Raw genomic sequence first — 13,211 nt, 5'->3', positions numbered from 1 at the left:
AGAAGGAGGACTGGTTCCTTGACGACATCATGAGTTGCTGCGTCAGTCTTGGACTGCCAAGGTTTGGAGTAATTGTATAAACCACTATTAGCCAAGTTTGCTTTTTATTAGTAACCAAACTTATTCCTAATGCAACAAGTACGATGAGTATTGTAATAGAGGTACAAACTATAAGCATTGGCAGAACCAAAGAGAAATTATGTGAGAGAAGGGAAAATCTAATTCAATACACATTTGAGTGCCTAATATGTGCCAGACACTATGCTAGACCATAAAGACCGGGATAAATTAGCTAGGACCTCTGCCTCAAGGCATCATTTTCTGTTTAACAAAATGCCAAGATGTTTGCATTTAAAATTTCAACGAAAATGATATCCTTTCCACCACCCCCATCATCATTTTTCTTCCTTGCAGAATACAATGTTGGCCAGAGTGGCATCTCAAAAAGCCTTCAGTTTGATTTTTATTATATATTATATAAAATAAATACAAGTATATAGAATGATACATTACATATGTGTATGTGTTTATGTATATGTCTATATATAGTTCTTAAAATGTAAATACTTCAAACTTTAGACTCATGAGAAAGAATGGCATTTTGACAGGAAAATGCTGGGTTCAGAGAACCCTTGCCTTAAAGTCATCGAGGCATGAAAGCCAGTGCGGTGCAAGGGAAAACTCTGTTAGAGCCTGTGGTGGGAGGCTATGGATAATGAGAGACGAGGCTGGAGAGTTAGGACATTGTATCCCAAACCATGGCACTTGGCCTTCACCCTCTGTAGAGACTGACCCCCTAATATAGTAGGTGACAAAGTCTATTGGCTCTGGATTTGGACAAACCTGGGTCTAAAGTTCAGCTCCATCATATACCAAATTTCTTAGGCTGTTTGTAAGTAATTCTCCATCTGTACAATGGAGACAAGAGTAGGTCCAACCATGGATATGGTAGGCATTCACTAGTGTTGGTTATTAGCCATTCATACTCCTCCTCCCTAATTATCATAAATCTCTGAGATTCTTTTTGCTTTTCCTCTTAAAGCAGGACGAGGTCTCCCCAGTCTTGAAGAATTTACTACATAATTCCATTCATTTTCTTTGATCATGCTTTTAAGCTCTTCCTTTCAAGGCAAACTTCTTGATTAGGGGACGTAACACTACTGGCTAAAATGAATTTGAGAATTCATTTTATTAATGTTATTCTGGTCCTTTTTAACATAAAAAATCAAAATTGGGCATGTTGCACAATATATGCTATTTTCTAGAATTCACATAGTTTTGTGTTTAAAAAAATGTCCCTATTCTCCCATAGTCTCCACCATGGATACCAAAGTACTGTTTGAGATCAGAGAGGTATTGAAGAGAGAAAAGGTAAAATAAAATACCAGTATTTTAATAAGTCCAGTAAAACAACTTACAACTGGTCAGCTCTGTTTGTTTATACTCTGCTATGTTTCCATTTCCAAAAGAATACTTAAACCACCAGTCTCATTTCAAAACCCAACTTAAATTTAGAAAAATCACAAAAATGTAACTTAAAGCAACCATGTTCATGGCATTTATTGTTCACAGTCACTGGGTCTTGAAACTTACAATATTTACAAATTTACAATAGTATATCCCCCATTAAGAAGGCAGAAGAAGGTAAAGAAATCAGAAAATATGGAAAAATGAGCTTTTTAAGGACCGTAAGAAATATCATGAAGTCCATTAAAAAGTAGAAAGTTTATACTCCTTACTCATAGAGAGGCTCTCAAGTTCTCAGAGCGCATTAACTCTTATTTTGAAAACAATTCTAATGATTTTGCTCATCTGACTTCCAAACCCTCTTATGATGTTATACATTAAAATGTAGGAAGAGATTGTGATAGAGACAAATTGAGAGCAGTGTGAGTGACAGCTGACAATGAAAGAGATGGAAAAGACTGCAATCTAATGCTACAAAATGTGGGAATAAGTGTCTTTTTCATAGGGGATATTTATAGTTTTGGCTGGCCAAGCATCTTTCTCCCCCTTTTTTTTTGGTGATAGCACACTAATTTTCTTTTGTGGAATCCATGCCTCCTCTATTCCCCATACACATGGTTCAGGTGAGACTCTTATCCTTCCCTCTCTAATCCCCATGTTCCACCAATGCTCCAGAGATGAGGACACGCTTGGCCAGCGAGGGAACTCCTCCCCTGGTCACCTTGACCAGTTCAGGCATGAGCATGTGACCCACAGCTGGCCAATGAGAGTCAGGTTTAGGGTGTTTACTGGAACCATTAAGACAGAGTTTTCTTTCTGTCGGGGTTGCTAAGCCCAGACTTGCTGTTGACAATCGTTGTAACATACAAGAAAAGCCTTCTAAAGAATGAGGTAACTAACCACAGAACAAAGCAGAGTCTTAATATGGAAAGACAGAAAGAGAAAGCTCTAAATTAATAATCACATTGCTGGTACCCCTGAAAGCAGCTCCTTTTCAGTTAGGTGAGCCAATAAATTTCTTACCAGTTTGAGCTGGGTTTCTGTCACTTGCCACCAAATAAATCCTTAGTAAGAATTTTCATACCTGAATTGGCCCTGAAGGAGCCCCTGTATAATAACAGATGTTTAGAAAGGTGATTCTACATCTTTAAGAAAATGAAAAGGAAAAAATTAGGTGGAAATATTTTGTTTTAAAAGGCATTAAAATATACAGTACAGTTTAGAGCTTTTCTTTTTTTTTTTCTCTCTAGAATTTGTTTATTTATATATGCATCAAAATGTGAACTCAAAAACTATACTCCTTAACAAGATCACTTTAATTCTTTTCAAGTTGCCTGGACGGTTCATAAATATTCAAACCTAGCATTCTGTGTTGGCAAATTTGTAGAGCTTTTCTTTAAAGCGAATGTTAAACAAAAATGTTGTATTCAGTAAAATAGGTGTCAGTTACCAATAAAATTAATTTAAGTGAAATGCTTTGTTTTTCAACAATGCTAGTTAAATGATATACTATAGTTAACGGACCCTAATTAATTTTTTTATTGTGTTCATGGAAGTCTTTAAAAGTCTTTGGGTCCAGTGAAGGTTCAACAGAGTTAAGAATCGATGTGAGACGCTAGGTGTCTGAGATGGAAAAGTTAAGAAGTGAGGAAATATGGAGAAACTAGATGGCTTCTAAGCAGCTAAAAATCACTCATAGTTTAATGGAATAATAAAAGTTGGAAAGGCCTTCAGAAATTACCTTGTCCAATCTCTTTCATATTTAAATAAGAAAACTAAAACTTAGAGAAGCTAAATAACTTTTCTCAGTGAACACAGCCAATATCAGCCAAGCCCCATAGTAAAACTATAAAAACTTGTGAAATGAGATAGTTCTTTAATCTATATCTTTGACTTCATGTCCTTTCTATCAAGTCACTGCATTATAATTTTACATTTTTGTTATATTTTGCTTAAAATTCTACTTGTATATACCCATAGTTAATTATAAGTTTGAAAACACATTCCACAAGCAAATATAAATATTAAAATTTTCTATCTTTTGTTCAGCTCTACTTTTTTCCATTGTTATCAATGTTATAGAGTTTATTACAAACAAAAAATTTTTACTAATCCATTTAAGTTGCACAACATTGGTAACAAAATGAATGAAATAAGAACTTTTATTCTATTCTCTTGACAAATATTGTTTACATATTCTGAATTATCAGTTAACAGGCTAGGTGACAGCTTGCCACTTAAATATGACTTAAGATTCTAAGAATTAAGAAGCTTTTCATTAAAAAAAAATCCAGTTAAACTTAGATGGTTTGAGAGATTTTTGTATATCAGAAAATTATACTGAGAACTAGGAAGGCAAGGTACATTTTAAATAAACAGTAAAAGGGCCTATACACGGAACCAAGTTTTTTCAAGTTTTTTTTCCTGCCTCTCAATCAGGATATTGCTTTATTCAGACTGATACACGACCTGTAAACCATATTAGAAAAAAATGTATTTTTTTCAAATGGTGAAATTTTATAGACTTCATAAATTCAGTAAATAATGTGAGTTTAATCAAAGTTCTCTGACTCAAATACAGATTTCAATAGAAGAATGAGGCTTGACGTAAGCCCAGGGACATGGCTGTTATGACTGTTGTGACTGCCCAGTTGCTTATAAGTTAGTAGGTCAAGTATATTCTAAAAACAAATGCAAAGGCTATTGGCCAATCATGCCTCTCTTTAGCATTCCCAGTATACGGAATTTCCTACAGGACTGATACACATACTTAGAAACTATCTTGACTTAATTTGAGCTTTATTTTCCAGTATTAGGCACATATGCCACCAAAATCATGGAGCTGTGGACTTCAAAGGAACAGTCTCCTTTGTCTTTCCTCAAAACTTGAGAGAAAACTGCAGATCAAGAATAACAGATCAAGAATATGAGCAGTTCTGGTATGTATACATACGTAAATAAATAGGAAAAAGTCTGTTAACAGTAGTTGCCTTTAGGGAGGGAAATGGAGTTGTTGGAATTTCATTTTTTTTTTTTTTTTTTTTTTTTGGAATTTCATTTTTATTCTCTATGTTTCTTTATTGTTAGTATTTTTACAATAAGAAGATTTTCAAGGGCTTCCCTGGTGGCGCAGTGGTTAAGAATCCATCTGCCAATGCAGGGGACACGGGTTCGAGCTCTGGTCTGGGAAGATCCCACATGCCATGGAGCATCTAAGCCCGTGCACCACAACTACTGAAGCCCGCGCGCCTAGAGCCCGTGCTCTGCAACAAGAGAAGCCACTGCAATAAGAAGCCCTCACACCGCAACAAAGAGTAACTCACCGCAACTAGAGAAAGCCTGTGTGCAACAAAGAAGACCCAACGCAGCCAAAAATAAATAAATTAAAAAAAAAATTTTAAATGCAATTTAAAATACATTTAAAAAGAATTTATGCAATTCTTAGAGCTTTAGAGAAAAGATAATGATACAGCTTTCCTTGGTAATAATATTTTTCATAGATAGACTCTGGTAATTTGATTTTAGGTAACTTAATTCCACCTGCCACAATTTAAGTCATTTTTTTGTTTTTGCGGTTTTCAAAGAAGATGGGGGAACTGCCTAGAATCTTCTACAGCAATTTTCAAATATTTTTTTAAGCCAGAGATCTCTTGTTAAATGAAACCTTATCCTGAAATCCAACAAATGGGACAGATAAAGGTGGGGCTGCAGAAGCCCTGTCCACTCACCCCCGTTCCTCCTGGCAAGTGAAGCACACTTTGAAAACCACTTCCGTAAATATGCTTTCATATACAGAAAGGGGTTTGTTAAATCAGCCTTCTCTTTTTCAGGTTATCTTATTAATCTAAGTGTTTAAAAGTGCTTTCTGTAATATTCCAGAGGAAATGAAAGAATTATCAACTTGCAAATGTCCACAGGCTCTTGGGCAAGTAAAATACACTTACTGCTATCAACTGAATTACTGCTGAAAGATCATTACATGGATAAAGACTGGTTGTCTGTGTTATTTTCTGTCTTTGGTAGGACAGGCTGACATTTAATGGGGTGACTGTACTGAGAATTTACATATACTGCTGGAGTACTCTATGCACTGTAGTCATGCATTTGAAAAAGCATCTCCATGACTGTTCATTAAGCACTCTATAACAATTATAATAAAAATCTCCTATCTTTGGTGTTCATCCATTTATGTGTTAAAAGTGTAGGGTCTCCATATCATACGGTATTTCTATGTAGAACATATTGAAACTTTCCAATTTCTGGATTCTGCTAATCAACTCTGATCTAATGCTCATTTCCCAGAAGAAGCCCTATTCCGTCAGTGAGGAATTCAGATTAAGTGAAGAGTAGGGCTTAAAATTTCCTTGACAATTAATTACTGAAATGACTAAGAATGTCTCCTTGAATGAGAACTACCTTATCGGAAAGTATTAAGTGTTCCAACTGCATGCAATCAAGTTACCAAAAGAAAACAACCACTATTCTATTTGGTTAATTAATATAGTGATTTGATTGAATCATCATGAAGTAAAACACTATGCAATGAGATAGGAATAAAAGGAAATTATCCCTAGGTAAGAAGGGACCCAATACTTGCTTCTCTTTATAAAAAATCTCTCCCCCCACCCAAAGGCAAATATGTTTAATTGAAAGTTTAAAATATTACTTTTAGGCTTACTAAACTCAGAATCTCCGGAGACTGAATCTCCCCAAGTGTGGCAATGTGACTTATTACCTACCTAAGAGCCATTGCTCAGGTATGCCAGTGGGTCCCTTCGCCACCCCTAGGAATAAATCATGACTGGTCTAAGTCAATCTCTGTAACATCATTCCTCTTTGCCAGCTGTTGGTTTAAGGATGAGCATGATTCATTTCTTGCCAATGAAATTTGCGGGCAAGGTTACTGCAGACCACTGGGTAAGATTTTCCTTCCTAATATAAAGACAGAGAGGCAAGAGGAGAACCCTCTTCTCTTTTTGTCTGTGTGTGTGTTTGTGTGTGTGTGTGTGTGTGTGCGCGCGTGTGTTAGCAGGGGAGGATGAAGCTGTGGATGGGGATTGTGTTTCTTGGAATTCTAGCAGCCATCATTTATCCATGAAGAAGAAGTCAAGATTAGCTAATGGAAAGCAACCTGGACCTTGATATCAACGTGCTACTGAACAAACCCTGGATCTACTTACCTTAGATATTTCGTCGTATGAGAAAAGAAGCTTATATTTTTGAAGGCAGTTTTGGCTGAATATCCTGTTACTTATAGCCAAAAGCATCCTAACCAATACAACAGGTGACTCTGATGCAGAGCTGTCTCTGAGAAGCTCTGATAAGGAGCAGTGATGAGGAACCTTTGGCTTACATGTCTCCCTAGCTTCTTGACATGGTGCAAAACCTTCACAGAGGATGAACAAATATTGGTAGAACACTGCCTTCGTATCAAAATTTCTCAAAAATGTCCAGAAAATAACATTTCAGTAGCTAAAAATCAGTGCCAAGGTTTTTAGCACCATTCTTTTAGTCTCTAGAGATTGTATAGCTTGTAAGGTTATGTATTTTTTCTGCCCTATCCCTGAAGTTTAGTTGTAATATTTGAATATTGAATTTTTAAAAGTTGGGCTTATAAACATATGATTGTTACTTTCTACTCATGAAACAAAACAACAAGAACAACAAAACACAACTACCATCACTGCCTGGGGTTTCATGTTTTACTTCTCTACTTGGTAAAGTTCTACGAGTCATTCAAGATCTAATCCAAATGTCACCATCTCAGTTAGTATTTCCTAACTCCATGTAGACTAACTCTGTCCCTCTTTTTTCTCTCTAAGGACTCATTCATTCAACAAACCTCTATTAAGCTCTTACCATGTTCTAGCCCTTGTGTTAGGGATTTGAATGTGAACAGTCTGACACAGTTCCTATACTCAAAGGTTGCAACCTAGTCAGAGAATGACAGATCATTCCCTAGGTAACCATAATGAAGTGTGGTTAAGTTTTAATTTAAGGCACATGAGATAAGCAACCCCATCTTTGCACCATCATTGAAGTTCATCAGCCTTTTACTGGGTTTCTATGGTGTGTAAACACAAGAGACAGAAAGATGACTGAGATGCAGTCTCTGCTCTTTAAGAAAGGGACAGAGATTGCTATGTGTTCACCAAACCAGTTTCCTCTGCTGCCTAGACACACAGATAGTTGACATTTCCCAGCCTCCCTTGCAGGTCAGTATGGCAAGTCCCTGAGTCTGGCAAAGGGATGTCGGCATAAATGATGTGTTGTACTTCCATTGCTGTAAGAAAGCTCCCATGTTTTACATTATGTTCTCTCTTTTCCTGTCCATTGCCTGGAAACTAAGGACTCCAAGGTCTTAGGGGATGGCAAAGCCATAATATAAAAAGAGTTAGCGTTCCTGAATCACTGAGGAGAAGGCCACCAGCTGAACACCTGGTTGGACTTTATATGAATGAGAAATAAGCTTCTATTGTGTTAAGTTACTGAGGTTTTGGAGATTATCTGTTACAGCAGCTAGTGCCACCTTAAGGTAACTTAATTATAATGTGAGAAGTGCAGGCATAGAGTTAAACAGGGGAGAGCAGATAATGCCTACGTGGCTGATACTTGAATCAAGCCTTGAAAGATGACTTAGTCTCGAAAAGAAAATAAAGACCATTACAGGCAGAGGAACCACATGATTAAAGGGTAAGGGGTGAAAAGGAAAGTGCAGGTAGGGAATTTTGTGCACATCCATGTCAATGAGATCATAATGAGCATCATATGCAAGCTATGTGGAGCGATCAGAGGAAAAAGGACATGGAAACCCTGAGTGTAAATCCTTCTTGTGTCATTGCCTCCTAATTGGGCCATTTGGGGCAAGTTACTTAGCCAGTCTGGACAATTTTCTTCAACAGCAAAATGGTGATAATGCCTATGTCACAGAAAACCTTAAACTAGTACTAAGTACATCATGGAGTCCCAAAAAAGTCCCCCCAGTGCTTTATCTTCCTTTCACGAGATTTTCCTTGAGAAAGAAGCATACATGTACTGTACTGAAGAGCACAGATAAGGGACACTGGTAAACTCAAACCTTTCATTCCTCCTTATGAACCACAGAAACATAAATAATAGATTCCTAAAAAAAAACACATAAAGAGCTTTTACTGTATTGGCAAGGTATACTTAATAACTTTATAAGGCTGTTCAAAACTCTTTTGAACTTATCATCATTGCACTTTCCTTAACATGTATAACCCAAGACTACAAACAATGCTCCCTCATTACACAAGTGCATATACAGGGAGCTCCATCTCCCCACATACTAATTTCCTAGGCTTTGTGTGAAAAAGATGTAAATTCCTTTTCCCCAGAGGAAAAATCTGTTCTATCATTAGGGTTTGTGTGCCAACCAAGAGTCAGTGGCCTCCCAATTATCAACAGGACTCGTGAACAGTTAAGTCATGAACCAGATAGTCAACAATCTCTTGTGATATACTCTGAGAACGTTTTAAATGAAGAAATGTTTTACATTATACTTGTAGAGCAAGAGACTTCAGAGATAATCTAGTGTATGGGTAACAAACTCAAATACCTTCAGGGGCCAACTCAAATGTAGGAGTCTATAGCAACTAGAGAGGGCAGAGCCCAAATGAAGGCATTCAAATCACTGCCAGGCCCTGGATCTAATCTCACGGTTTCATTTCCCATCTAAATAAACTGAAGAGATTAGGTTTAGGTGGCTTTTAGAGGCTATACAGCAAACATATTACTCAGAGTCAATGCAGAAAACAGACACGATGCCAAATATTTTAAGCAGAAAGAGATTTTATACAGAGAATTAAGTGAATTGTTGAAAGGCTAGAGATTGTTGCAAGGGCTACAAGTGCAGGGTCTTGGCTGGGCCTCTAGGAATGACTTCTAGAACACTACTAGATGAGCCACCAGGGAATATACTATTTTTGCCACAATCAGGAGGCCTACAGGAACCAAAGAGTTCAAGAACATACTGTACCTGTGACCCTGAGAAGCTGGGATCCGGAAGTTGTTTGGACAGGGAACTCAGAGTATGTTCACTACCTCCCTCAGCTGCCTCTTGCCAGCCAGAGAGCTGGTGATTCAACACGGCATGCTGAGTCTGGTTGCTGTAAGTCCCTCCCAACACCCACAGTTCCGGAGCCTGGACACTGGCACCTTGTGCACCTTCCGTGCTAACAGAAAAGAGTCAAAAATATCAGGGAGGAGCAGGGAGGCTTCTGCCTTATCTCTGCCTTTGAAATCTCAGGCAAGTCATCCAGAACTCTAATTTACACCCAGAACTCTGACTGGAAGGGAGTCTGGGAAATGTTTTTAGCTTTCCTGTTTCTCCTGTACAAGAAGGCACACTAGCCACAGGTAGGAATGAGTGTGAGTGCCAAACTTCCATATCCAGCACAGCAGCTTTCTGTGTAGGCCCCACGATTCAGACCTACATCACTGATTTTCCCTACTTATTCTATCATGCCTTCTATGGAAACCCTAAAAAAGCAAAAATCTAGTCAATAGGACTGTAATTCTAAAGCCCTTAATATGCTAGAAAATATGTGAACCGGTCATTTTGCTCACATCATTAGTATAGGGTAAATCACACTACCTAATTAATCGTTAGGTATATTCCGATCCATTGGATTTTGAGCTCCTGAATTGTATTCCATTCTTATTTGTATCTCCTGTCCCCAGGCCTGCTTGGCCCACAGACGATGCACAGGTATTTGCTGAATTGAAACGTTTCACTCTTGACTTAGAGAGAAACAGTAAACCAGAATTTCATGAGATACTGTATAGCAGCAATAATATCAGGTGGAGGGCTCATTATAGACGAATGGGGAAAGGGGGTTTTAGCCTTTCAGAGAAAACAGAGGTAGATCTGGCAAAGTAAAGCACCTGCTCTGTCTCTAGCCACTGGTGTCCTGGATTTCTTGATGGAAGGCTAAAGTTAGTGGTGTCTTCCTGCTATTGATCTTTTGGGCAACAAAACACACCAGAATCCAGGGTGAGATAACAAGGCTGACATAAGCTGATGCCTGGTAAGTAAAATAAAGCCACAGACTCAGCGTGCGCTTTGAGCAGGGGCTTATTTATATTCCCCAATCAGGAGGAACTGATTAGTCTTAGCACATCAGGGGTGCTAACCCAGGCCACGGTAGCAATAACAACTAACGACAGGAGACACACACACACACACACACACACACACACACACACACACACACACACACACACCCCACTGGCCCGGCACTAGAGGATTACCCAGGCCACGGTAGCAATAACAACTAACGACAGGAGACACACACACACACACACACACACACACACACACCACTGGCCCGGCACTAGAGGATTACCCAGGCCACGGTAGCAATAACAACTAACGACAGGAGACACACACACACACACACACACACACACACACACACACACACACCACTGGCCCGGCACTAGAGGATTACCCAGGCCACGGTAGCAATAACAACTAACGACAGGAGACACACACACACACACACACACACACACACACACACACACACACACACACACACCACTGGCCCGGCACTAGAGGATTGCCGCCACGGCCGCCGGTTTAATTTACGCTCAGTGCTCTCCGGAGGCTACTCACCTAACGCTCTCCGGCTCAGGCAGCCAGCTCAGCCCCACGGATGCGAAAAGGGGCTCAAAGGCCTGCGGTGTAGCCTGGCGGAGCCGGTTTCCGGGTGGCGCATCGCCCCAGGCGGCGGCGGATGCTGCAATTATTGCAGATAGCGGGGGGCTGGGCGCGCCGCCGGGTGTCCGCGGCCCCGCCTTCCCCGCGGCGTGGGCGGTTCCGGCAAGGCGGCCGCGCGCGGGCTGTGTGGACGGCTCAGGGAGCCCGGGCGGGTTGGGACCCCGTAGCGGCCACCCCACGCGCTCTCCGCGGGTTTGGGGCCTCAGGGGGCGGGCGCGCGGCTTGACTGGGGGCCCGGAGAACCGCGGGTCCACTTCCCGGGACCTCGGGGCGGCGCCGCGCGGTGGGAGGCCTCGCCGGCCCCTGGGGACCGGACGAGCGTGTCTCCCCGGGAAGCTACAGGGATGGTTGCCCAGCGCGCGCCGACCCTGGCGACGTCTCGGCCGGCGATGACGAGCTCCTGGGCGAGGACGCGCAGCACTGCCTCTTGCGGAGCCACGAGTGTGGCCCGGGCAGCCAATTGCTGGCTTTATCGCTCCCTTCTACATTCTGGATTTTCACTCCACCTTTTTAGTTGTGCTTTTTAGAAGTGTCTTCTCAGGTGGGGCGGGAAGACCTCTCTTCAGGTGACCAATTAAGTGGGTTAAAAGACTTATTCTTCTCCCTTTTATCGCTTAACACTTGCCCTTCTTGCGTTTCAGATTTTAACTTTTCCATCAGCATTCATTTAATTCTGCCTTCCATTTCCGTGTCTTCCTTTCCTCTATATTTCCCTCCCCCTCCCCTTTCACCTAAGTGTGTGTATATGCGCGTGTGCCCCTTTCGGGGTAATTTTCATTTCCTACAGAAATAAAAATTTTCTTACCTGTTTTTCACTCCTTTAAGCAAGTGCCAATTTTAATCGCCGTTTTGCAGGCAAGAGGTACAATGTCACGTAAATGTCTCCACCAGGCAGAAACCACTCATTCTTCCCTCTTAGGTCGTCCCTTATGGAGAGAATGGATGAACCTAGGCTCCGTCTATTAAGCTTCTTCAGAGCATCTAAAATGATTATTTTCCTAAACGGAACTCTTCCTCTCGTAAAGCTCGCAAAAGTTTCTAGTGACATCCAGCTTCCTCTTATAACAGGAATCAAATATATTTTTCCATTTCTTTCAGTCATATGATCATTGATACATCACATGATTTGATCAACACGACTTTGGAGAACACTGAACTTTTTGGCCAGCTTTTACTTTTTTATTGTTTATAATGTTTTATAGTTTATAGTTATCTCTGAGAGAACTAACTCTGAGGGAGCATTTGTTAATATTTAGAATCCATTTTGCAGTATTCATCATGTGTTTATTTATGTATTTGGCTGCGCCAGGTCTTGGTTGCTGCATGAGAGATCTTCCATCTTCCTTGGGACATGTGGGATCTTTAGCTGCGGCACGCAGGATCTAGTTCCCTGACCAGGAATCAAACCCAGGCCCACTGCATTGTGAGCGCCGAGTCTCAGCCACTGGACCACCAGGGAAGTCCCATCATGTGTTTATTTAGAATTCATTTTTTCATAGCTTACATATACATGTATAATGGCTCAGAGCATGAAGTACTTCATAAAAGCTTAAAAGCTTCAGTGTTCATTACTTCACTTGATAAGAAGTTACAGCATTTTGATAATGATACATCAAAAGAAACCCAAGTCATTTGGCCCAACTCCCTAATTTTACAAAGCAAGAAGCTAAAATGGAAGAGAAATTGGATGACTTAGGTTCTAGGTAACCAACCAAGCTACATGTGGTCCAGTAGTGGAATACCTGGTCCAGAACCCTAAAGCAAATCTTAAAATCAATGGACTCTTCAGGAATGTTAGTCAAAATATCCTTTGCTGTCAGATTTTATTTTATTTTATTTTTTGCTGTCGGTTTTAACTTACCTTCATCAACTGCATGTTCTTCCTCATACATAAAATTTTAAACTTTCATTGTCCATTTCAAAATTTTCCTTTTTAATATTACAGTTCTAAGATGAAAGATTAACTGCTCATTTACTGAGTATCTACATGTGCATCATA

General features: G+C 40.1%; 1 protein-coding gene across 1 annotated transcript in view; it reads right to left on the bottom strand.

Annotated features, from left to right (window-relative positions):
• The window catches only part of SLC9B2 (solute carrier family 9 member B2), a 49,427-nt gene extending 37,866 nt beyond the window's left edge, over window positions 1-11,561 (bottom strand). Inside the window, exon 1 of the mRNA XM_061192082.1 lies at window positions 11,108-11,561. The gene's annotated coding sequence lies outside the window, so the exon portion shown is untranslated. The remainder of the gene's footprint in view (window positions 1-11,107) is intronic.
• Window positions 11,562-13,211: the final 1,650 nt, after the last annotated feature.

Source organism: Eubalaena glacialis, chromosome 5 (genome assembly GCF_028564815.1).
Source record: "Eubalaena glacialis isolate mEubGla1 chromosome 5, mEubGla1.1.hap2.+ XY, whole genome shotgun sequence".
NCBI lineage: Eukaryota > Metazoa > Chordata > Mammalia > Artiodactyla > Balaenidae > Eubalaena > Eubalaena glacialis.
The sequence above is the reverse complement of the archived record's forward strand: the minus strand, read 5'-3'. Positions and strand labels throughout refer to the sequence as shown.